Source organism: Myotis nattereri (genome assembly GCF_964212035.1).
Source record: "Myotis nattereri genome assembly, chromosome: 3".
Lineage (NCBI taxonomy): Eukaryota > Metazoa > Chordata > Mammalia > Chiroptera > Vespertilionidae > Myotis > Myotis nattereri.
In genome coordinates, this window is record NC_138077.1 from 193550435 (window position 1) to 193576362 (window position 25928).

General features: G+C 41.9%; 1 protein-coding gene across 1 annotated transcript in view; it reads left to right on the plus strand.

Moving 5' to 3' along the window:
- Positions 1 to 25928, plus strand: part of KIAA0319L (KIAA0319 like) — a 114648-nt gene that overhangs the window by 9900 nt on the left and 78820 nt on the right. The window lies entirely within an intron of this gene.

The following is a 25928-nucleotide window of genomic DNA, read 5'->3' on the forward strand; positions in this document are numbered from 1 at the left end:
TTAAACTGTTGAGTTAATTTTCCTGCATTTAAAATAGGATTGAACGTGTCCCGCACAGAGAGATGAAATCCATAATACTGCATTTGTGTGACTCATGTCCTTACATTTTGTCTAGTATTATTGTCGATTGCACTGTTGTCTCTGAGTCTTAATGCAATATCTGTTCCCTAGCCTTTTTCACCATGTGGAAAAAGAATAAGACATGTCATTGCATCTAATGTAGGAAACAGGATATTGATTTGTTTCATTTTAGTGGCATTTGGATTATTGGGATCTGGTTTACAATGAATGAGCAAGTCCCTTTCAAAAGTAGGGTCTCCATCTTCGTTTCTGAATATGACAGCAACCTTGGTTACACTGGGAGAATTATATCTACCTGGGTCACTGTTACGATCATATTTAATTGCCATTGTTACTTCTGTGGGAGCAATGCCTTTTGCTGCTGCTTCAGATTGGGCTTCCTTTTCTACCTCATGTAGCATCTTGTATGATTTTGTTAATTCATTTATTTCATGCATGAGGTTGTTGATGTTGATCGTGAGTCTGAGCAGCCCTGGTTTTTTGGCATTGCTAATCTTTTACTTGTAGCTTTGGCTGTATCCAAAATATAGAGTTGAGCAAACTTCCGAGAAACACCATCTGAAGGATGTAAAGTTCCAGTATGGTGATAAACGTGTCCATGTATTCTAAAACAGTATGGCCCATATCCTGATGGCGATGCAATATTTGCACCCATGGAAACAAAAGCAAAAGAACTATTTATGGAACGAATATTTTCCATGAAATTTTTACTGTCAGAATCTTCGTTTGTCATGTATCTTTTTAAATATGCTGGGTAATCTGGAAAATGTATATCATTTGGACAGACTTTCCCTTTGCTAAAACATTGAGTAAATTTCCCATCGAATCGTTTTTCATCAGAGAAATTTAGTGATAGGCAAAATTCACATTGAACAGTCATTCCACCACAACTATGTTCGAGAATTGCATCCTCATGTACTTCATTTTCGCTAACAAGGCATTTCCTACCAGTATTGGTAGTACTTGTTGATGACTGTTCTCTAGACATACTCTGTCGTCGCCATGCCTTCTTTCAACTTCAAAGGCACGTTGGTCTTTAGACATTTTCTGTCAATAATGCTGGTGTTTTTTGGCACCAGAGCAACATTTTTCCAGTAGCTGGTGTTCAGATACATTCTGTCGCAGGCGCTGCCTTCTTTCAAGATCAGACGCATGCTGCTCTGCAAACATTTTCTGTCGATAATGCCGGCATCTTTCGGCTGCAGAGTTACATTGTATCAACAGTTGTTCTTTAGACATAGTCCCACCTGTCTACTGTCACGGTCTGAGATGCAGGTGAATGAGAGTCCTGGCTGTCAGGCTGCTGAGAGCTGTCTGACCAAAGGCTGATTCTGGCTGATTCTGTGAGGGTGGGACTTCCTTCTCCCTGCTATCAGTGTCCACAGCTGTGATGAGGAAGCTGAAATAACAGAGGGAGCCGAGCCCTCCAAGCCGCCCTCTCTCTCACTCTGCTCTATGTCCAGCGGTCTCCTGCTCTGCCAAGTCTTCCAAACCTCCTGCTCTCCGCCCGCTCCTCTCCCACTCTGCTCTCCACTGGCAAGATCCCGGGAGCCCATGGACGTGGCTAGGCACGCCTGGCCTCGCCTCCCTGGCCGGCAGTGGTCCCGGGAGCCTGTGGCCGCAGTCGCCTCCTGAGGTGCTTGACACCTGCGTATGCAAATTAACTGCCATCTTTGTCAGGTCAATTTGCATACTCACTCTGATTGGCTGGTGAGTGTAGCGGAGGGATGGTTAATTTGCATGTTTCTCTTTTATTATATAGGACTAGAGGCCTGGTGCACAAAATTTGTGCACTCGTTGGGGGAGTCCCTCAGCCTGGCCTGTGCCCTCTCGCAGTCTGGGACCCCTTGGGGGATGACCACCTGCTGATTTAGGCCCGCTCCGTTGGGAATTGGGCCAAATTGGACATCACTCTGGCATCCTGGGAGCCCTCAGGGGATGTCCACTTGCCAGCGGGGAGCAGGCCTAAGCTGCAGTAGGACATCCTTAGCGCTGCTGAGGAGGTGGGAGAGGCTCCCACCACCACTGCTGTACTGGCAGCCATCAGCCTGGCTTGTGGCTGAGCAGAGCTCCCCCTGTGGGAGCGCACTGACCACCAGGGGGCAGCTCCTGCATTGAGCGTCTGCCCCCTGGTGGTCAATGTGTGTCATAGTGACCAGTCATTCCCAGTCTTTCTGCTGTTAGGGTCAATTTGCATATTACCCTTTTATTATATAGGATAGAGGCCTGGTGCATGGGTGGGGGCCGGCTGGTTTGCCCTGAAGGGTGTCCCGGATCAGGGTTGGGGTCCCGCTTGGGTGCCTGGCCAGCCTGGGTGAGGGGCTGATGGCTGTTTGCAGGTTGGTCAAGCCCCCCCCCAGGGGGGGACCCTCACCCCATGGAGGTTTGGCCAGCCTGGGTGAGGGGCTGATGGCTGTTTTCAGGCTGGCCACACCCCCTTTAGGGTGGGGGTCCCCATTGGGGTGCCTGGCTAGTCTGGGTGAGGGGCTGAGGGCCGTTTTCAGGCTGGCCAAGCCCCCCGGCGACAGAAGCTCCCAGCCTCTCCTTTTTTTCTTTTCTTTTTTTTAATTCTGGGATTTATTTACCTTCTATAATTGAAACTTTGTTGCCTTCAGTGGAGCTCAGAGCTGGCCAGGAAGCTTGGCTTCCTCCATCACTGGAGCAACCAAGCCTCCTGCTCGCTTCAGCTCCGTGACTGCCGGCTGCCATCTTGGTTGGGTTAATTTGCATATAATCGCTCTGATTTGGCTGGTGGGCGTGGCTTAAGGCATAGTGAAGGTACGGTCAATTTGCATGTTTCTCTTAGATTAGATGGTGAGTCTTGTACTAGTTACTCCGTCATGGCTGTGAGTAGAAGTCTACTGTGATTACCTGCTTATGTATCTGCTTCATGAAACTGTCTTATTCATGAAACATACCAAGCATCTGGCACATAGTAGATAACAATAAAGGTTTGCTGGTTTAGCTTAAAGATCATGCTGGGAATAGCACCATGTTGGAATACACTTGTTAAGGAGAATCGTTCTTTCCTATTCTGGTTTTCAGTCTTAGCCCATTAGTTAAGGACACTTCACTTCCCAGGAGGGAATAATATTTGGAAGGAATGTCTTCTTTTTCCTACCCTTTCTCTGGCTGTCTTCATGAATGGAAGACTGATTTTTCTGATGGGTGCATTTGAAAAAGAATCCTGTTGTATGAAATGACCAGTCTTCAGGATTTGTATGTGTTCTCTCCTTGCCATGTTCTAACTGGTCTGTCCATGGTAGGACAGCCTGCATTTGTCCAATTGGGTAAATTTCATTCTGCATAGGAAAGTATTAGAAAGCTCATTGTGATTGTACATCTAAGCTATGTTCTCCAGTCACCTTATTGCTTCTTATAATGATGATATTTTGATCTCTGTCTACCTCTCACTGCCATGTTTTATTTTTTAATTAGTCCCAATCTCTGAGTGGAAGAGAATAATCATCACCCTCAAACCGCACAGAGACTGCAGATGGGACAAAAACAGCTCCTGGTTGGGCAAGAGGTCTTTTCTCCACTAATTCTAGTTTTGATCTCATAACTGCTTATATTTGCCCCTGGCAGACAGAAGGCACCCTTCTTTGTACCTACCCTTTGATTGTACTCTGAGGGCTGTAGCCGCTGTTGTACCAGTCAGACCGAGTGGTATCATTTTCTTTTAAGAGAATAATATATTTTGAACATGCATCGGTCTTATCTTCAAGAGGAAAGCATTTTCAGGAGACTTTTTAGGTGGCATTATATCCTTGCTCTTCTTGTATCTGCTGGGCACCTAATTTAAGGTGGATGACTAATGGAATATGTCTCATAGCAATGAGCCTTCAGCAGGAACTTTCTCTTGCCAAACTGTCCTATATTCTTAACTACATTGCAGTATAGGGAGGTAATAAATTATTAATCCTAAATCTGTCTCCTCAGATTGTAGGATAATGACTTGAGTACATGGCAGCTGGGGGAAGGTAGAGTGTTCTGGTTGTTAACACAAACTATGCAAGCTTTTTTATTCTAAAATTCAGCTAGCATTGAGTAAGTCAGTGGTATCTTGTTATATCACAATTTAATTGCACTAAGTAAGACCAGTCAGAATCCTCTAAAGTTAGCCTCTCTCTCAGTGAAATGAAGTAATTGTCTCTTGTTTGAATACTTTTTAGTAAAAGATAATCATCTTAAGTCCTCTCTATCTTGGAAAACTGTAATTTTGGTGAGTTCTTTATGCCTTTTAGAAACATGCAAACACGTTTCCTAACAAAGTAAAGAGGGATAAGAAAATGGCATAATTGGGCCAGTAAATCCAATTTAACTTAAAATTTTTCTTAAGTTGACTTTCAGGAAATCCTCAAGGGAGAAAATAATAATATAGTTAAGGAGCTTACAACAACAAAATAACAATCGCAGGGCCAAAGCAAGGCCTTTGGCTTATTTTGGAGATTGTATAAAAATCTTACTAACTGAGCCGAAACCGGTTTGGCTCAGTGGATAGAGCGTCGGCCTGCGGACTGAGAGGTCCCGGGTTTGATTCCGGCCAAGGGCATGTGCCTGGGTTGCGGGCACATCCCCACTGGGAGATGTGCAGGAGGCAGCTGGTCGATGTTTCTCTCTCATCGATGTTTCTGACTCTCTATCTCTCTCCCTTCCTCTCTGAAAAATCAATAAAATATATATTAAAAAAAAAAATCTTACTAACTGGAACAACTTCCAATTCAAGGCATTATTATGTGGAATTGGCAGGAACATGACCAAGAACTATGTGTCTGGTTAGCGTTTGGACATTTTTTTCTCAGCTGAGTAGTATTGAAGAAATTGGGTCAAAATGCATAGCTCTTGGTTTAGGGGCCTGCATTTTGAACTTTCTTTCTGATCTTTTATCCAAGAGCTTCCTTTAAAAAAGTCAGCCCATGTGGTCAGCATCCTTTAGAGCAGTGGTTCTCAACCTTGGCTGCACATTAGAATCACCTGGGAATCTTTTTAAAATCCTGATTTCTGGGCCTCACAGTGGTTCTCAACCTTGGCTGCACAGTAGAATCACCTGGGAATCTTTTTAAAACCCATGAGGCCCAGAAATCAGGATTTTAAGAAGATTCCCAGGTGATTCTAATGTGCTGACAAGGTTGAGAACCACTGTTCTAGGGCAATAGGCTGTGGGGACCAGCTGCGGCTACCGTGGGAGAGCTGCTGTGCAGGAGACACCCTGATGGAGCGGGACTTGCTTCAGTGGGGCTTTGGTGCTCACTGAGTCTATCCCTTGAGTGTGTCGCTTATGGATGTGTGGCGTTGTAATCTGGTATGGTCTAACACTGTCCACCCGGTACACTGGCTCTTGGATCTCCAGGGAGGTGCAAACTCTGCCACTCCTGGGGCCACTCCGTAGGAGCTACAGAGGTCTGCAGATTTCTCCTATTTGTATTGTGTTTATAAATGCCTAGGCAAGGCCCAGCTGTGAAACAGGAAGGCTGGTGCCAGTGCCAGGTCTTGGGCCTTTTATTGATAGGTTTAGTGCACCTGACCCAGTTGCTGCTTGTTTGAGACATTTAGCAAAGTCTGATGCAGCAGCAAGGACAGGCTATTCATATGCAAAAGTCACTGCACACAGGTTGGGTGGGGCTGCATATTGGATCCGGTGGGGTCTCAGGGAATCACCAGGGCAGAGCAAACAAAAATGGCTGCCAGTCAGCCCTGTGACCTGGGAGATCCCAGAACAGGAACAGTGACCCCTGCCAGCACCTCCATCTGCAAGAAAGCTGCCCCCGAGTTCCTGCCCTGATGCCAGACAATCCAGTTCCTCCTTGTATGTGTCTGTGTCCCCCAGAGCCTCACCTTGGTGCTGGAGCTCAGAGGAAGCAGGATCTTGTAAGTTCAGTTCATATGCCAGCTCTTTAAGAGAAAAGCTGGGTCTCCAGCAGCCTCCATGTCACTGAGCCCCAATCCCCGCAGGTTTTTACAGCCCATAGTTATGGGAACTTATTTTCCCAGCTCTAGAAGTCTGGGCTAGGGGTCTGGTGTGAGACTGGGACCCTTTGCTCCTTATGGGGGCCCTCTGCAGAGCCTATTGTCCCCCCCACCCCACCCCCCGATTTAAAAAGGGGCACACTTGGGTGCTGGTCCAGCCTGTTCCATGCCTCTGCCCCTCCTATCTGTCTCACCATGCTTTCTTCTTTACTTCTTTAGTTGTAGGACTTCCATTCATCCAGCTTTCAGGCAGTTCTGGGTGATGATTGTTCTGTATTTTAGTTGTAATATTTTAAAAGTATATTTTTATTTCAGAGAGGAAAGGAGAGGGAGAGAGAGATAGAAACATCAATGATGAGAGAGAATCATTGCTCGGCTGCCTCCTGCATGCCCCCTACTGGGGATCCAGCCCGCAACCTGGGCATATGCCCTTGACTGGAATCGAACCCGGGACCCTTCGGGCCAACACTCTGTCCACTGAGCCAAACCAGCCAGGGCTTAGTTGTAATTTTGAGGTGGTTGTGGGAGGCGGTGAGTACAGGTGTTTACCTACACTGCCATCTTGGTTCTCCTTTGGCCTTTCTTCATTGTCAGGAAAAGTAGACCTCCATTCATACAGCTTTACAGGTCTGAGGTTGGTTGAAGCCCATGACAGGGTGAGCTGTATTGTGCATTTTCCATAACTGTAACATGTCACTAAGGAGCATGACTGCTACTTATTTCCTCCTTCAGCCAAGGATACTTTCCCTCTGGAAGAGGACTTTTCTGCTGCGATGACACCACATGGCCCTCAGCCCTGGTTTATTTCCTGCAGCACTGATGATGTGCCTATGCTTGGCAATGCCTCATGCTAGGCCAGGTTAGCTCTGTGTTTTGGTCAGAACAGTGTTTTGACTGGAGCTGATTCAGTAACACTTTGGATTTTGTTTCAGAAGTAGCTTGCAGAGTTAGTCCCTTCCTTCAAAATGTATTTATTGGATGCTTACAATCCTAGGCATTAGAAATGCAGTGATAAGACAGACATGGTCTTTGTACTCATGGAGCTGGCAGTCTTTTGATTCCTTTGTCATTTCTAGGGAACAGAAATTCTTTTTGAGAGGGTAGATGTTACTGATACCAAGATTTCCTCCAAAAAGGCTGAGGCCTTCCTAGGGTCCAAGGGTAATTCAGTGACAGAGATCCATTCTTCTTTGCAGAATCCTAGGAATGTAAGAGAGTAAGCAATCGATATCCCAAGCTGGTCTCAATAGAATAACCTTCTGCTAAGAATTATGTAGGTGAAGCCCCTGTCTACAGTAGAGTAGGTATCCAGCTTTCAATCCAGCCCATCCTCTCCACCACTAATAATCCACATTCCTGAATAAGCAGTGAGGGTGACTATCTGGAGATTTAGAAAAAGTGCTACAGCTGTAGTCTTTATGCCCAGTGTGGAAGTATGTGTTCTCTGTTGATTTCATGGGTGTTAGATGTATTCAGCTAGTCAGCTCTTTAAAATCTCTGCATCAGGGTGCTCCTGCCTTTTTGGCATCAGGTTTGTTACTCAGGCCCTCAGGTGAACAGTTCCAATGCTTAGCATATGGCAAGCACCAAGTTATATAAATCCTGAACTTCTCTGGTCAGTCACGAAAGGAAATTGTAAAATACCCTAAGATAAGAAGGAATTATAATGTCCCAGAATGGTGCATTAACCATCAGAGATGCTGGCTAGGAAAAACAAAAGCAGCGAAGAATGCTGGCCAAGGCCTCTCTCAAACTCCAACTACAGATTCTGCCCCTAAAGATAAGTGCCCAGTGTGACTCACTCCAATACCCCTTTTAAACTCTCCCAGCAAATGGCAGGATTTTAAAGAATGCTCTTTTTCTTCCAACTGGCTTAATATTATGCTTCGATTCTAAACCAAGTAGCACATTTGAGTTTGAAATAAATATGTGCTCATGGATTCTCTCTTTTAGGTAATAAAGGGAATGACTAGCATTATCAGACCTGGGAGATGGGGAGGTTTTACTTCTGTAGCTCTAATTTGAGATTCAAGCTTAAAATCTTAAGGGACTGCCATTCTGAGTGTTAAGAAATCCCCCCCCCCCAATTTCTCTTTTTTTTTTTCTTTTTTTGATAACAATGTTTATTGTCCTTAACTGAGGGCAACCTGAGTCATCTGGAGGCTTATGGAAGTAGGCCTGGTAGAATGAGTGAGTCTTAATCAGAACAAATGAAGCAGCCTTGTAGAGAGAAGCTGAAGAGTCATATTCCATTTCAGAAAGCTGAGTAATCTGTATCCTACTGTGTCAGTCTGTGGCTTTTGGCCTAAAGCAAAACAGCCCCCTGTGCTGAAGCAGTGCAAGCTTTTCTTCTACCTGTGCATTCCACTTCATCAGTCTCTTAACAGCTTGGTTTCAAAATCGCTCTTAGCTCTGCTCTCCAGAGTATGCTTCTAAGCCAGAGGTTCTCAACCTGTGGGTCGAACGACCCTTTCACAGGGGTCGCCTAAGACCATCGGAAAACACATATATAATTACATATTGTTTTTGTGATTAATCACTATGCTTTAATTATGTTCAATTTGTAACAATGAAAATACATCCTGCATATCAGATATTTATATTACGATTCATAACAGTAGCAAAATTACAGTTATGAAGTAGCAATGAAAATAATTTTATGGCTGGGGGTCACCACAACATGAGGAACTGTATTAAAGGGTCGCGGCATTAGGAAGGTTGAGAACCACTGTTCTAAGCTAAACCCTGACATTTCTCACAATGCACTTTTCAAAAAACGGCGCATTTTCATATTCCTCTCTGTGAAAGGTTAAAGGTTTGTGTTTGGCCTCTAAGCTCAGGTAAGCAGACCTCAAGCAGGATTATTTGCCCAAGATGTCAAGGCAGAGTCAAAAGTTCTCTGGCCTTTTCATGGAGACTTTCGCTGCCAAGCACACCCTCCTTTCCTTTCCTAAGCTGTTTTGATTGAGCTGTTTCGATTGAGCTGTTTCACCTCCACTCTCATATTTCATGTGGGGGTTGCTGTCTTGGCAGCATAGCTGCTTCTGTCAGTGGGGAGGAAGAGGTAAAGAGTAAAGGCCCTCTGTGCATTGATGTGTTTTCAGGGGTTTTTCCTGTGTGCTTTTGGGGTGTGTGTGTGTGTGTGTGTGTTCTGGGCAGAATATAAGGCTATCCAAGACACATTTGGATAGCCATAAGGCTTTATGTTCTGCCTAGAATTAATGTCACTTTTGAAGCAATAGAGAAATATTGCCATTTACAGATGAGGATAAGGAAAAACCAGTTTCTCTGTGGTTAGAAAGAGTCCATACTAGGTAATTTGATAGAAGTATTGACCATTTGCCCAAATTTTTATTCCTGTCAGTAGAATGTGTGAATTACAATCAACTTGAAAATGGAGCTATAATAGGAATATAGATACCTGTCATAAGAATGAAGTATATTAAAAGCCACACATCTGCAGTAAATAAATAAAAAAATATCAAATTATCTGAATGTTAGTGCTGCATTATTATTATTTTTTTTTGTTAATCCTACTTGAGGATGTTTTTTCCATTGATTTTTTTTTTTTTTTTTTTTTTTACAGGGAGTGAAAGGGAGGGGGAGACACAGAGAGAGAGAAACATCCATGTGAGAGAGACACATTGATTGGTTGCCTCCCGTACATGGGGCTGCAGATTGAGCCTGCAACTGAAGTATGTGCCCTTGACTGGAATTGAACCTGCAACCCTTCAGTCTGGGGGCCAACACTCTAATCACTGAGCAACTGGCTAGGGCTGCATTATCTCTCTCTACATAAAAGCCTAAGTGATCAGCTGACCCTCAGACTGGTAGCTATGACGTGCACTGGCCATGAGGGGGCAGACGCTTGATGCAGGAGCAGAAACCACAGGCATGGAAACATGGAACAGACTGATGAATCACAGAGGGAAGGGAGAAGGGAGGAAGGCGGAAAAAGATTAACCAAAGATCTTATATGCATACTAGAGGCCCGGTGCGCGGACTCGTGCACTGGTGGGGTCCCTTGGCCTGGCCTGTGTCCTCTCACAATCCGGGACCCCTCGGGGGATGGCGGAGAGCTGGTTTCAGCCCCATCCCCACAGGCCAGGCTGAGGGACCCCACTGGTGCATGAATCCGTGCACTGGGCCTCTAGTTTTTTTATATATGTTTTTATTGATTTGACAGAGAGAGGAAGAGAGAGAGAGAGAGAGAGAGAGAGGAGAGAGAGAGAGAAGAAAAATGTGGATCATTGATCAGTTTCCTCCTGCATACCCCCCCTCCTGGGGATCAAGCCCACGACCCAGGTGTATTTTCTGACCTGGAATCGGACTGACAACCTCTTGTTGCATAGGATGATGCTCACCCAACTGAGCCACACTGGCCAGGCCTGCATTATATTGATGACTTTAACTTGATTATACATTTCTAATGTTTGTGACCCCTGATTCTTTATATGTGTTGTCTTACATTCAGTGTTAAGATATGCATACTGAATTTTAATACCTTCTTTAGGATGCTTAATTCAGATCAATGATAATTAATATTTATGTGTTATGTGCACACTATACATATATTCAGTTCAGGTCCACAAATACTGTCCCCATCTAAATAAAACCCAGTTCCTGCCATCAGAGAATTCACACTATGGAAGCAGAGATAGATGTAGAAACTTAAAATAGCATGATAAATTCCAAGACGCACTATGGGAGCACAAAGAGTGGGACAGGGATGAGCTGAACCCTGTTCTGCAGCAGCCTTCTGAGACAACTAATATTCTAATCCCTTTGAACTTTCTTCTACCAGATTTATTTGAAGTGTTTTTTAACCTGCAGAGCTCTTTTTACTTCTTTATTTCATAAGGAGGGAAGAATATGTACAGCTCTGTAAAGTCTAGAGAATAAGAGCCCTAAGAAAATTATTTCTGTACAGACACAGATTGGCTTTGATTTCATTTAAATAAACCGGCTCCCAAAAATTCTAAGAATACTAACTACTCACACAATTTCGATTTCATTTACACACAGATGATAAAGCATCTGTAGCTCTGCGTTTTATTTGCTATAAGCAAAAAGTGGTTTGAGATATTTAAGTATTCGAAGCTTGGTTGTATTGAGTCTTTATATGTCCCAGTTCAGCCCACTGCAGTTTTTGTGTTTTTTTTTTTACACTTACATAATGCTCCAAAACCAGAGATTTTTTAATGGATAAATTGACATAAACTTTTCCTCTATTGGCCGTATCTGCTAAAATAACACATCATGGTTTGCTGTATTATTTCCTCCCAAGCTTACTGCTATTTTATTTAATTTACATATCTCTGCCACAACCCTCTAAACCAGCGGTCGCCAACCAGTGGTCTGCGAGGTCCAAAAGGTTGGCGACCGCTGCTCTAAATGGCCTTCTCTTTAGAAACAACAAAATCAATCAGCACAAAAAAAAGAAAAGAAAGAAAGGCCTTCCCATAAACAAAAGTGCTCTGATTCAAGGCTCACTGTGTGGGTTTGAAAAGAAGGTTGTATGATTGTGGTGAATGCAAGCAATTTATTAGCTCTGCAGTGGGAGACAGCAATCAACTGCAGGTTCATAACAATCACATCTACAGTGGGCTGTACAGGTAACTGCTAGATCCTTGTCATCAATCATATCTAAGTACTTTTCTCTTTAGAAAAAGCATTTTCTTTCTTTTTAGAACCATTTTTATGTACAGGCCAAAATTTATCTGTTATCATTTGATACCTGTGATTTTTAAAGTACAAAGACTATTACACAGAGAGGTGTGGGTTCCTTCACGCTGTGGCTTGGAGGCGTGCTCTCCTTGCTGACAGCATTCTCCAAAGACTTTTAGTCATAAGGTGGTGGGAGAAATAACGAAGCAGGAAATTCTGAGTATGTCACATGTCGCAATGTAACCCCCTATTTAGTTTTTTGTTGTTGTTTTTTAAGTACATGGTTAAGTCATTTGCCTTCAATCTGCTTTTATAATGCCCTTGATGACTGTATAATTTCTAAGCAGGTGACTTTATGGTAGAGTTATTTTCAGCTATTCCAGTGTTTTTATTAATACTCTTACTTATAACTTGGTTGTGAAAATGGCTTTGGACTTACCCTAACAGATAGGTCTTTTGAAACTTAATAGCAACTGTATACAGTTAGTACAAACTTTTGATTAGTAAAGTATCAATCAGATAGATACTAAGGCATTGAGATTATGATAGACTGGTTTTCATTTTGTCAATTAGGTGACTAGAACTTTGAGGTTTTTTTGTGTTGCTTTTCCCCCCCTTCCCTTCTCATCATTACTCAGGAGAAGGGAAATTAAATGGATCTAGATGTCATCAGTAATGGATGGTTTTCTGCTTAGGTGAACTGGGAAGCCATTCTCCATTATTGCTGTGTTCCATGCTGAAAGCCCATCTTGATTGTGAGTGAAATGGAGTGGTCTGAAATAGATAGCTCAGGGAACTGAAATTTGGTTGGTCCTTTCATGAGGAAAGATTGCTTTGAGATTTGAAAGGATTTTTCAGTTTAGTGTTTAGGCAGGAAAGGCTGTTTCCTAGCTGGTTATGTTAGATTCAGTTATCTTTTTTTTAACCCACTTAGATTCTCTTCACTTTCTCTCTTCACATCTCTCATCATACCTCCCTTTCATTGCTCTCCCCAATTTAATTTGAAAAGCTCTTTCTAGCCTGGCCAGTATGGCTCAATTGGTTGAGCATTGTCCCATGCACCAAGAAGTGGTCGGTTTGATTCCTGGTCAGGGCACATGCTCAATCCCCAATAGAGGGCATTCAGGAGAGAGCCCATGGATGTTTCTCATCGATGTTCCTCCCCTTATCTCTAAAAAAGTCAATAAAAACATTTTTTAAAAAAAGGAAAGAAGAGCTCTTTCTAATTTTTCAGTGAACTGGGAACTTTTGCTTTGTTCTCCTGTATCTCTTCTTTTATTCAAAGAAATTAATTAACATTAAGGATCTGACTCAAATGACTGAAATTCAAGTAACTCCATATTGGAACTGACATCTTTTACTAGATTTTGTTAGTTTAAAAAAATAACAAATTTATTTAAATATTGGAGAAATTTAAAATTAACAAGTAATTCCTTGTATGCCTGCTAGTGTTTTGCTGGGCCTACAAATACAGAGATGCAAGATACAACCTCAGCATTTAAAGAGGACAGAGTGTGTGAGGTAGACAAACAAATATGATCCAATGAGAGAAATACTATGATAGAAGTATATGTAAAATACACAGAAGAGAGGTGGGATGAAGGTTTCATCAAGGAAAACTTTCTGGAAGAAGTGGTGCCTGAGCTGAAATGAAGTGTAATAACAACAAAAGTAATGGCACCAATATTTACTGAGCTTTTACTACATTCCAGGGATTGTGTTAATACTTTGCATGGCTTATCTCCTTTAATATCTATAATAACCCTATGAGTTAGGTATTGTTATCATTTCTTTCTTTCTACACATGAAGAAACCTGAAATTTTGACCCAAGATGATACAGTAATTGACTGGATTGAGATGCAAATCCAGGCAGTCTTACTTCAGAGGCCAAAGCCTTACCCAGACTTGTGGGGTGGAGGCTAGAAGATAGAATGAGATGGATTCATGGTATTGATCATCATATGTGATTTCTTTTGAAACAAAATTTTAAACTCAGTCTTCTGAGGGTTCTCTATGAATCTCAACTTGGAGACTGGATATATTTTCTCATTAAACCAAGATTAAGTTAGTGTTGTTTTCATAGTTCTTTTAACCTGGTAAGTACAGTTATTCTGCCTTAAGAAGGTAGATAACATTTCTCTTCTCTTTGGCCTGTAAATTTGACCCTCTTTCTTTTTTTATAAATATATTTTTATTGATTTCAGAGAGGAAGGGAGAGGGAGAGAGAGAGCTAGAAACATCAATGATGAGGGAAAATCATTGATTGGATGCGTCTTGCATGTACCACACTGGGGATTGAGCCTGCAACCAGGCATGTGCTCTGATTGGGAATCAAACTGTCACCTCCTGGTTCATAGGTTGATGCACAACCACTGAGCCATGCCGGCCAGGCTGACCCTCTTTTAAGGAGATGTTGTATACTATTTTTCTCTTCGGCAATTTGCCACAATTCATTCAGTACCTTTGAGGTGTCTTTAGCGACAGTCTTATAGGAGAGGACTTAATCTTTTAAGTGTTCTTAACTAGAGAAGTGCTGCAAGGCCCAGGTTTTGTGATCAGTGGTTGGAAGCCATTTCCCCCCCGCCCCACATCTAGCAGATGAGAGTTAATGTGAAGAGTGTCTGAGAGGTATCTGTTGGGCAGCTAGTTCAATAGGGAGTTTGTCTTTGGGAAAAATGGAAACAGTAAAGGGAAGGGAGTCAGACAATGGATACAAAGCCTACTCATTCTTGTTTAGCAGTTAGTTTAATTACAGCAAATCACTTACTTACACCATAACATTTAACAAACTGTGCTCTTAAAGCTAGGCACACAGCAAAGGCAATGAGTAGTAATTACTTTCTTTTCAAAGGACTGCTTTGTGAGGCTACTGCCACCTTTCACTCTAACCTATGTACAGTTGAGGAAAAAAGTGTTGTCCTTTTGAAAAGGAGAGAGGGCAGTGGTTATTATTACCCTGTTTTTTTCCAAACTTCATAAATACCTGATTGTGCATTTTAAAGGATTTAATTACCTCCTCTGCCTGGCTTTCTGAGTATGCTAACCCCTGTAGAAGAGAATTAGTCTTCAGGAATAATGTGAAACCATTTTTGTATTTGTTTATTAGTGGGTGTGCAGGTGACAGACACGCTGACAGTCAAAAGGAAGGTGAAGGGGTGCCCCCTGGGGTGGTTTGTTTTTGATCAGTTCCTGTGAGTTGTTTTTGAGATTAATAATATGCCTGCTTAGGCTTCTTGGCTGAGACCTGCTGCTTCTGAGAGAATGCATACTTTATTTTACTTTAATTTTTCCATCACCATTGCATACTTTTGATAACTACAGGAAGACATTATATGGAGCCATAGTTCAGTCACTGACTTCACCAAATTTAAGGCTTCTGCTCTACTGTTTGATAATAATTTATTAAAGGAAAGCTTGGAATGTATTCTTGATCATATTTTAAAATTGTGAGAGTTCAAGAAAAGAATTTTAGTTCCAATGAAAGTTCAAAATAAGTACACCTTTTACCTATAAAATGTCCTAACTATGTATTGTTTTCCACAGCAACTTGGTTCCCCTTGCTGTCCATTCCCACCATCTCAGCCCTTCCATTGGGATGCAATTTGATGAATTTGGTTAAAGCGTGAATTCTTAAGGACCTTATCAATATCGCTCCTAAAATAGGGGACATTCTGTCTCTGCTTTCCTCTTGGTTGCCAGCCAGCAGTTTCTAAGTTAGCTAGAGAAGTCAAGCTTGTTACCTGAGATACAAGAATGCTAGAGGCAATAGCACTATCTCTAAATAATTCCAGTTTTTCACAGCTTCCTAAAAGTATTTGGTGAATTTTCTTCTGGCAGTAATTTATATATTCTATAGACTTTTCCACCCTGGGACTTGGAATTAGGAAACCTGGTCTAGACTTTGTGCCAGATTTATTAGAATTCTGTCTTTTGAGAAGTGGTAATAAGTAAGCATTGCTAGTTCCACAGCCTTCTGTTTTGGGAATCCTCCAAGTAATGCATATGGGAGTCCTACAGTCTCTGCTTTGCTATGGTTTTGAAAAGAAAAGGATTGGCTCTGCCCCCTGTTCTCAATTTGGTAAGCTTTCTACATGCTCCTACAAACAGTGAGTTCCAGACTTTCCCAAAGGGTTTTTTAGTCTAAGGTTCCACCTATTGTAAGCCAGGACCCCCTCCCGGCCCCCCCCCCCCTTTTTATTTAAAATAAGAATTTAGTATTGCTTTTGCTTAGGCCCTGGGAGCAGAGCCAGGCTATGGAGGCGTGGGCAGGAGAGGAACTGATCTAAAATTGGAGCTTATTTTCATCTTACCTTTTATCCAAGTTACATCTAGAATCCAATATTGACTCTACAAATGATTCCCTGCTTCCTTCCCTAGTGAACTCTTTTTCTTAAGAGTAACAGCAATGAAAATTGAATCTTGGAGAGGTTAAATTGTTTTTCAAAGGTTAAATTACTAGTAAATGATGGACCTAGAGCTGAAACCACAACCCATGCCTTTTAACCATTTAAGGTGGTTAACCATCTTTTAATCATCTAAAAGGAAGGATTATTCACTGAATGGATGAAAAAGAATTGCGTATCTCCTATATTTTTATTATTGAACATGTAGTGGAACAACATTAAATAAAAAATAACCCAGTCAAGCCCTAGCCAGTTTGGCTCAGTGGATAGAGCATCAGTCTGCAGACTGAAGGGTCCCAGGTTCGATTCTGGTCAAGGGCACATGCCCAGGTTGCGGCTCAATCCCCAGTAGGGGGCGTGCAGGAGATAGCCGATCAGTGATTCTCTCTCATCATTGATGTTTCTATCTCTCTTTCCCTCTCCCTTCCTCTCTGAAATCAATACAAATATAGTTTAAAAAAATAACAGCCAAATCCCACTAAACCTGGGAAGCCAAGAGTTCATAGTACCTCCTTCCCTTATTGGGAACTATTGGGATTAATTTTCTTAGCAACACTGTAGCTATCTAACCTCCCCAGAACTCATTTCTTTTACTTCTGGTCACTAAGTGCTTCTGACCATTTGTCCTCTCTTGGGCTCTGTTCCCTTGAACTAAGACAAAGGATCAAAGTGTCAGATAAGATTCACATGAATTAGCTTACCACAATTAAACTAGTAATAATTGTAACAATACAACAATCAAATGGTACAAGTAAGAAAATAAGAAAAACAAAAGGTACAAGTGAAGTAGGGAGTCTGGAACATCGTGTATGTACCCCCTGGTTTCCTTTCCTTCATTGAATGTGTTCTCTCCAGCCAGAGTAATGGATCTCTAACTGAGGCTTCCAGGTCACCTTATAAAGCAGGGAGTGTTTGGTTTATGAAACATTTCTTTGATATTACCAGATATTTATACAGCTTTATGTGACATTCTTCAGGGAGCCATGGAAGCAAAAGAAGGCTTTTCCAGGACAAACCAAGCTTTTAGCTTTCCCCAGCCCTGCTTTTATCTGCTTCTCTTTCAAAGATCAGGATTTAACCAGAGCTGTTAGCAAGAGCCAGGGAATTATAATTTTTTGCTATCTACCCTTTGATGGGAAATCCTCATAATCCCATTGACCATTTTCCCTGATTGTAAATCATTTTCCTCCAAATTCCATTGTTAAAACATCCACCATGATTTGCCTCAAAGCTTTCACCATTTTATACCAAAGATGGATAGGCAGCAATCATGTCATCAGTTTCTCATCATATTTTTCCATCCTTCCCTTTTTTCTCGTTATGAAGTGCCTTAATCATTATGAGTCAGATTTGATATTCCTGTATAACTTTGTGCTTTTCAACTCACTCGCACTTATCACCTCTCCCTTCCCAACTTTTTCAGTGACAGGAATCTGTTGAGCTGTTAAATCCCATTTATACTAAGACTTGTTAATTAAGACATGAGAAAAGGCCCTGCTGGTGTGGCTAAGTGGTTGAGCATCGACCTATGAACCAGGAGGTCACGGTTAATTCCTGGTCAGGGCACGTGCCTGGGTTGTGGGCTCCATCCCCAGTGTGGGGCATGCAGGAGTCAGCTGATCACTGATTCTCTGTCATCATTGATGTTTCTATCACTCTCTTCCTCTCTAAAATCAATAAAAATATACACATATTTTTAAAAAAGATATGAGAGAAGGGCAATGTTCTGAGACCTGGCTTTTTCTTGGAGAAAGATTCTGTTTTCCCTCTAGCCTGCAGGCAGTGGTTGCTCATTCTCCCATATTCCATGTACCCATGAGTTTGGAGGTGGATCTTATGTCCTTATCATTCCTTACTGTCACTTCTTGAACATTACTCCTCCACTTTCAGGTAAAAACTCCTGCTCTTTGAGGTTTATATCACTTCCTACCACTAATCATTACTCATCTACCAACAATCATTCATCCCTCTGATTTATTGTGTCAAATGGGTCTCATCTCTTTAAAGTCTTGTCATCAGTCTAGATGTCTTCATTATGACCTATGTGATACCTGGCCGCCTGGTTTCCTGACTGTTCATTCTTTTTGTTGTTATTATATTAATTAGCAATAATTGGATATCACTGTGAGATCATTATAATCTGAAAGAATTAAATGGAGACATTGGGGACTGCAAATAGAATATGGCCACTTACCAGGTGCTCTTCTCTTAGCAGAATTATGTCATTTTTGCCTTTTCTCTGATGGGTGGCTGTTTTTTGTTGTTGTTTTTCAGTAACTTCTGGAATTCTTTGAAACTAACTTCTCTGTCTCCATTTCTTGTCCAGTTCTTTAAAGCGGTTCTCTAGGGTGCTTGGACCTTTAAGTAAACTGGGAAATTCATTCTGAATCAATAGCATCAGCTTTTGCTGGTTTGGATCACCTTCTCTGGCTGTGTATTTTTCAAAACTGCTCTTCTGGTCTTTTTTGTTGTTGTTTGTTTTTACGCTTGCATTATTATTTAATTATAGTAGTATTTTCCATGTGAACAACTTGAAACCTAGTTTTGCCCAATCATGTATTATGCAAACATAAATCAAATAATTTTATAGTAATGTGCAGTAAACTTGAAGGCAAAAACATTACTAGAAATGAAGTACCTCAATAAGTTCAATTTACCAGGAATCTTCTGTTCTTTAGAAGACATATTTTACGCTCGTTTTGGTGCTCTCAGCTTCCTAGTTTCCCCTCCTAAAGACAGCAATGACAATTTCTTGAATATTCTTCCAAAAATAGTCTATGTATAATATATATACATAAGCATTATGTTCTTTTTCCTCCCAACACAAATTGTAACACACTATACATACCATGCTGCACCTTTCTTTCTCATCATAGTGTATCCTGGCTATCATTCCATGTCAGGATGATATAGAGTAGTCTTATTCATTCCAGTAACTACGTAGATCTTCCTTAATTTATTTAACCAGTTCTCTATTGATGGATAAGTTATTCCCAATATTTTTTGGTCTCAAACAACATACAGTGAATATCTTTGATATTATGTGTGATACTATAACTGTTCAATAAATTCCAAATTTAGCTACCTTTATTCTATAAGGCTGAATTTCTTTCCTTCAGAGCACTTCCATTAGTTTGCAGTCCTACATTTATTATTATGTCTATTTAATCTCTGTCTCCCTTTTTCCAAGTAATGAGCTCCATCAAAGCAATGCCTAGCATGAAACAGATGCTTAGTAATATTTGTTGAATGGCTGAATGAATAAGGAGATAAGGATAATATCTAGGTGGGAAATAAGGACACCTTATTAATTAAACCTTAGCGGTTATCTTTTATACCAGAAATTTGCACCTCTATAAAAATCAAAGTAATTTGCAATGTATCCATCTTCTATACATTAACGTGTAAATTGAGGCCCTACTCAATAGTAAATAGTAAGTCAAATAAAAGTACGTTTTCTTAGACAGGGATTGGCAAACTTTCTTTTTTTTTCTTTTTTTTAAATATATATATTTTATTGATTTTTTACAGAGAGGAAGGGAGAGGGATAGAGAGTTAGAAACATCGAGAGCGAAACATGGATCAGCTGCCTCCTGCACACTCCCTACTGGGGATGTGCCCGCAACCAAGGTACATGCCCTTGACCGGAATCAAACCTGGGACCCTTGAGTCCGCAGGCTGATGCTCTATCCACTGAGCCAAACCGGTTAGGGCAGCAAACTTTCTTAAAAGGGTCAAATAGTAAGTATTTTAGGCTTTACCAATCTTAGGATAACTCTGTTACAGTTACTTAACTCTGCCATCTTAGAGCAAAAACAGCCACAGACAATACATAAATAAATTAGTGTGACAATGTTCCAATAAAACTTCATTTACAATAGTAGGCAGCATCTGGAATTGGCCCTTGGGCCATAGTTTGCTGCCCTTAGTTTACTGAATGAGAAGGATATCCCTTTTTCCATTCCTGATACAGTTAATTTGTGAGTACCCTCTTTTTTTCTGTCATCAGTCTGACTAGAGCTTTTATCAGTTTCATCAATCTTTCAAACAACCAACTTTTGGTTTCTTTCATTTTCTGCATTGTTTTTTGTTTGCTTTCTGTTTCATTAGTTACTTTTTTTTTTTTTTAATTGATTTTTTTACAGAAAGCAAGGGACAGGGACAGAGAGTTAGAAACATCGATGAGAGAAACATCGACCAGCTACCTCCTGCACACCCCAAACTGGGGATGTGCCTGCAACCAAGGTACATGCCCTTGACCGGAATCGCACCCGGGACTCTTCAGTCCGCAGGCCGACACTCCATCCACTGAGCCAAACCGGCCAGGGCTCATTAGTTACTCTTATCTCTGTCATTTTCTTTCTCTACTTTTTTGGGTATAATTTACTCTTCCTTTTTTAGCTTTTATAATGAAAGCATAGATCATTGGTTTTTTTTTATTTTTGCTGTTAAAATTTAGTTTTTATTTTTCTAGATCTTTTTGAATGCATAGAATATACTAGTGTCCTGGTGCACGGATTCGTGCACATTGAAAGGAAATTAATTAGAAGAAATATTTTTAATATCGCTGTTCACCCTTTCTCTATAATAGAAGTGTCAACCAAATTCATGATCGACAATGACAGATCAAAACACACACATGCAGTTGTTGCCAGTGAGAGCTTTATATGTATCGCACTTGCGATAAAAGTCAGCTTAGCCTTTTATCCTATATAATAAAAGCCCAATACACAAATTGTTCGACTGGGCGTTTGACCGCTTGCTATGATGTGCACTGACTGCCAGGGGGCAGTGCAGAACATGGCAGGCGTCAGCAATGCGGTGCTGGCAGCGGGCGGCAGTGGCCCCAATGGGCCCTGATGAGAGTGGGACTGTGGCGGGATGGTGGAGCAGATGAGGGGTGGTGTCAGGCCAAGGCGGGTGTGAGCCAGGGCCTGATTGCTCTGCTGATTACCCCGCAGACAGCGACTAGTGGTGGTGGTGGGGGACGGGGCCACCGCCCAGCTCCCAGGCACTGAGGGAGCCAGGCAGGGGGCCCAGCCCTGATTGATCGCCTGCAGGCGGGATGGTGGAGCAGGTGAGGGGCAGGCACCAGGCCACAGCAGGGTGCCAGGCGGGGCTGCGGGGCTGTGGGGCTGTGAGACTGGAGATGTGAGCTGGGGCCCGATCCCTGCAGGCTACCCCAGGGGACCCCACCCATGCATGAATTCGTGCACTGGGCCTCTAGTATATGTATAATAAACTTGTTTAATTAGACCTGCTTTCTGATTTAGCTAAACTTTTTCCAGCCCAGTGAAGCACCCCAACTTCTCTTTCAGGTAATTGTCAGCAGCACAGCAGTAAATACCAACACAAAGCAGATTATTATTGTAGATCATGCAGGGAGAACAAAGGGCAAAATATTTAACTGTAGCAGTGTTTGACTATATTCTGCACAGTGAGAAAACCTGAAGTAATTTTCAAGGTTTACCATTTCTTACTTCTTTTTAGTCGGGTCAGGTTTCTAAGCTTTCTAAATCTCTGTTTTCCGGCTAATAAAAAGAAAATAGGATTCTACCCAGTCTCCTATCTATCTACTCCAGGACTTCCGTGAGGATCAAATGAGACGAGGCACAGGAAAACGCTTCACAAACATTTGGTTAAACTGTAATATGTTTGCACCTGGCTATAAGCAAGTTGTGTTCCTGGGTTGCAGAAACTACAGAGGCTAGTCGCTAGGGAAAGGAAGCTGGGCATGGCTATGTGATGTCATTACCTGGAGCCCACAGTGAACGTTTCTGGGTTGGGCAGGGCTGCTCCATGGGGTCTTGGCAGAGTTGGCTGCGATTTGGTGGGGTGTCACTCTAGGGTGGTGGCGGGGCCTATGTCCCTACTTGGGGGAAGTTGAGTGTTGGTTTGGTTTGTTGGCACCAGGTCTGTGGTGCTGTTTATTTTTAAATGGCGAGTGCACATCATGGCTACTCCTGCACTGAGTGTCTGCCTCCTGGTGGTCAGTGCGTGTCATATCTACCGGTCAGACAGATGGACACTTAGCCTTTTATATATATAAACAGATATGTAGAAACAAAAAAGCTTAATTTAAAAATATAAGTAAGATTATAATATATAGATTTTCTGCAGCTTGCTTTTTTTAAAAATGTATTTTATTGATTTTTTACAGAGAGGAAGGGAGAGGGATAGAGAGTTAGGAACATCGATGAGAGAGAAACATCGAACAGCTGCCTTTTGCACACCCCTTACTGGGGATGTGCCCACAACCAAGGTACATGCCCTTGACCGGAATTGAACCTAGACCCTTCAGTCCGCAGGCCGACGCTCTATCCACTGAGCCAAACCTCTGTCCACTGAGCCAAACTGGTTAGGGTATGCAGCTTGCTTTTTTAACTTAAGGTATTGTGGGGATGTTTCTATGGCTGTACAGGGTGGTGCAAAAGTAGGTTTACAGTTGTTTGTATGGAAAATAATATAATAATTAATAAATGATAATACAAGAATAAACTCTGTTTTGCGTACTCACAACTGAAACCTAATTTTGCCCCATCCTGAATATAGAACTCTACCTCATTGCTTTTAATTATTTTTAAAAATTATTGATTGATTTTTAGGGAAAGACATCGATTTGTTTTTCAACTTATTTATGCATTCATTGGTTGATTCTTGTACCGTATGTGTCCTGATCAGAGCTCAAACCCACAACCTCAGTATATAAGGACAACACTCTAACCAACTGAGCTACCCGGCTACGACTCTACCTCATTGTTTTTAATTGCAACAATATCCTTTTTTTAAAAAAATCCTCACCCAATGGTATTTTTCCATTGATTTTTTGAGAGAGTGGACGAGAGAGGGACAGACAGAGAGAAATATCGATGTGAGAGAAACACATCGATTGGTTGCTTTCTGCACATGCCCCAGCCAGAGCCTGGGCAGGGGAGGAGCCTACAATCGAGGTACATGCCCTTGACCGGAATCAAAGCTAGGACCCTTCAGTCTACAGGCTGATGCTCTATCCACTGAGTCAAACCAACTAGGGCTGCACATAATATTCTTCCAAAAATAGTCTATGCATAATATATATAAACATTATGTTCTCCCCCCCCAAAACACATTGTAGCACACTATACACACCATATTCTTTAGTAACTACTTCCATATTGATGGACATTTAGAGTCTTCAAATATCTCACGAGTATGGACTATATTACAATGAAATCCTAACAACTGAGAAGTTCTCCAGGATAGAGGTAAACAGATTTTTTTTAAAGGTGAAAATACTTTAAAGATTTTTTTTAAAATTTTTTGAGAGATAGAGGAAAGAAAGAAACATCAATGTGGGAGCATAACATCGATTAACTGTCTCCTGCACATCTCTTACTGGGTGGATCCTGCAACCTGGGCATGTACCTTGCTTGACTGGGAATAAAACCTAAGGGCCAAACTTTGGGGAAAAGTCTTCCCACATTAATTACATTCATCAGATTTTTCTTTTGTATGGATTCTTTTATATTCAACAAGGCTTCAGCTGTAACTTAAGACTTTCCCACATTTCTTACAGTGATAGGGTTTTTGTCTGGTATGAATTATCTGATGTCTAATAAGAATTGAGCTCTTCATAAAGGCTTTCATTACACCATCAAGGTTTATTTCCACCATGAGTTTTCTTATGTTCAGCAAAGGATGTATACCTGAAAGATTTTCCACATTTATTACAATGATAGGGTTTCTTTCATGTATGCATTCTTTAGTGCCTATTAAGAGTTGCTATCAGGAGTTTGTGCTAAGAGGCCTGATGAAAGAGCTCCTGCCTCCTCTTCTCCCTCCTGCCTGCCTGTTCTTTTGGGTATGAGGGTCGTGATATTTTGAATCAGTCCTGCTTGTGTCCCATTAATCACTTATTTTTTTTCTCAGGAGGATCTGTATCAGAATCTTGAGATCTGAGCTCCTGTATATTAGTGCTACACCCTTAGCCCATTCCTCACAATTTATAAATTCCTTTTCTTATATTTTCAATGCCATTAGAGGCCAGCTGTCTTCAATTAAATAAAAACACTTTTGAAGTAATTTAACACTGAAAGACTGATTAAACCCATGCTATCTTAAAATAAAATAAAAAAGTTGAGCTCTTCCTAAAGCCTTTTCCACATTCATTATATTAATACTAGAGGTCCGGTGCATGAAAATTCATGCACACAGGGGGTCCCTCAGCCCATCCTGTGCCCTTTCACAGTCTGGGACCCTTGGAGGATGCCCACCTGCTGGCTTAAGCCTGCTCCCCAAGAACAGATGATCTAAAAGGAATAATCATATCCTTGGGTAAGGATTTTTTAAAAAGGTAATGGTCGCATGAAAATTCACTGCCAGTGGGGCTGAGGGTACTGAGGGACTCTGGTGGCAGGCGTGCGGAGCAGCTGGACCCACCTGGGAGCAGACCTGACTGTGCCACATGCCTGCTGCCCCTGGCGGGGCTGAGGGAACTGGGCGCTATCATCTTGTGGCTGTGGGCGCCGCCATTTGTGAGGGCGTGGCAGTCAATTAGCATGGTACCTCTATTATATAGGACTAGTGGCCCAGTGCACAAAAGTCATGCACATTAAAAGGGAATTAAGTAGAGGAAATATTTTAATATTGCTATTTTCCCTTTCTAATAGAAGTGTCAGAGATTGAGCGAGACCCAGACCCAGCCAGCTCCACCCCCCATTGGGCGAGACCCAGACCTAGCCACCCCCCCCTCCCCCCATTGGGCGAGAACCAGACCTGGCCGACCTCACCCCCGTCAAGACCCAGACCCTGCTGGCCCCACCTCCATTGAGCGAGACCCAGACCTGGATGGCCCCACTCCTGTCAAGCCCCGCTGGGCGGGGGACGCAGTGATTCAGAAGCCCACCTTTATTTTCTCAGTCACCTAGTGTCCACATTTAGTCTCTTGGACATTTAGTAGGTATTTTCTGGGAGTTAGTTTGCCTTTGGATGATTATCAGTTTGTTACTTTAGCTAGTCATAGCCTTTTTTCAGTTATGTGTATAAGCAGACATATGATTATCCATCTCTTTAATACTTTGATTCTTCTGCATATTTTCTATATTACTTCTAAAATATACTTTATGTTATAATCACAGAGCCAGGGCTAGGGTGAAGAAAGAGGCACATAGGACATAAAATTTAAGGAGACACTCACTCTCAAGGGTTGGGTAAGCCAACCTTGCACTTGAATGACTCTGAGTGTAAGCGCCTCCTTAAATTTTGTGCCCCAGGCACCTCTCTTGCCTCATCCTGGTTCTGGCCCTATATAACCCTGACCAAGGTTGGTTATAGACACCTATATAACAAGACCTTAACGTGAACTCTTTCTAACAACTTTCATTTAGAGAATGCTTTGACTTTACTTCATCTAAGAATACAGAAGTGAAAATCAATGCTATGCCTTCAGTAATTCAGCAGCCCAAAAGTTCCTCCATAAGCAGCATTAGCCAGAATTTTGGACCATTTATCTAGGTTAACCACAGTAGGTCATTGTTTTACTTATCATGACATAGCTTGACATGATTAAAATTTTGGTATGCTTGACTACTGATCTGACTGATACCATGATATGCAAAACTACCTGACTCTGGAAACAGTTGGTTAGAACATGATAAACCTGTAACCTGCAAAAGGTCAAGCATCTCTTTGTATTGCTGCCAGTTCAGTGGGGGACATATTCCAGCTTATTTAGCTATCTGCTCTTCTGGTCTCTTAGTCTTCACATTGTTCCTGAGAAACATCTTTGTGTGCGCCCCCTCTCTCCCCTTCCTCCATATACTGCCACC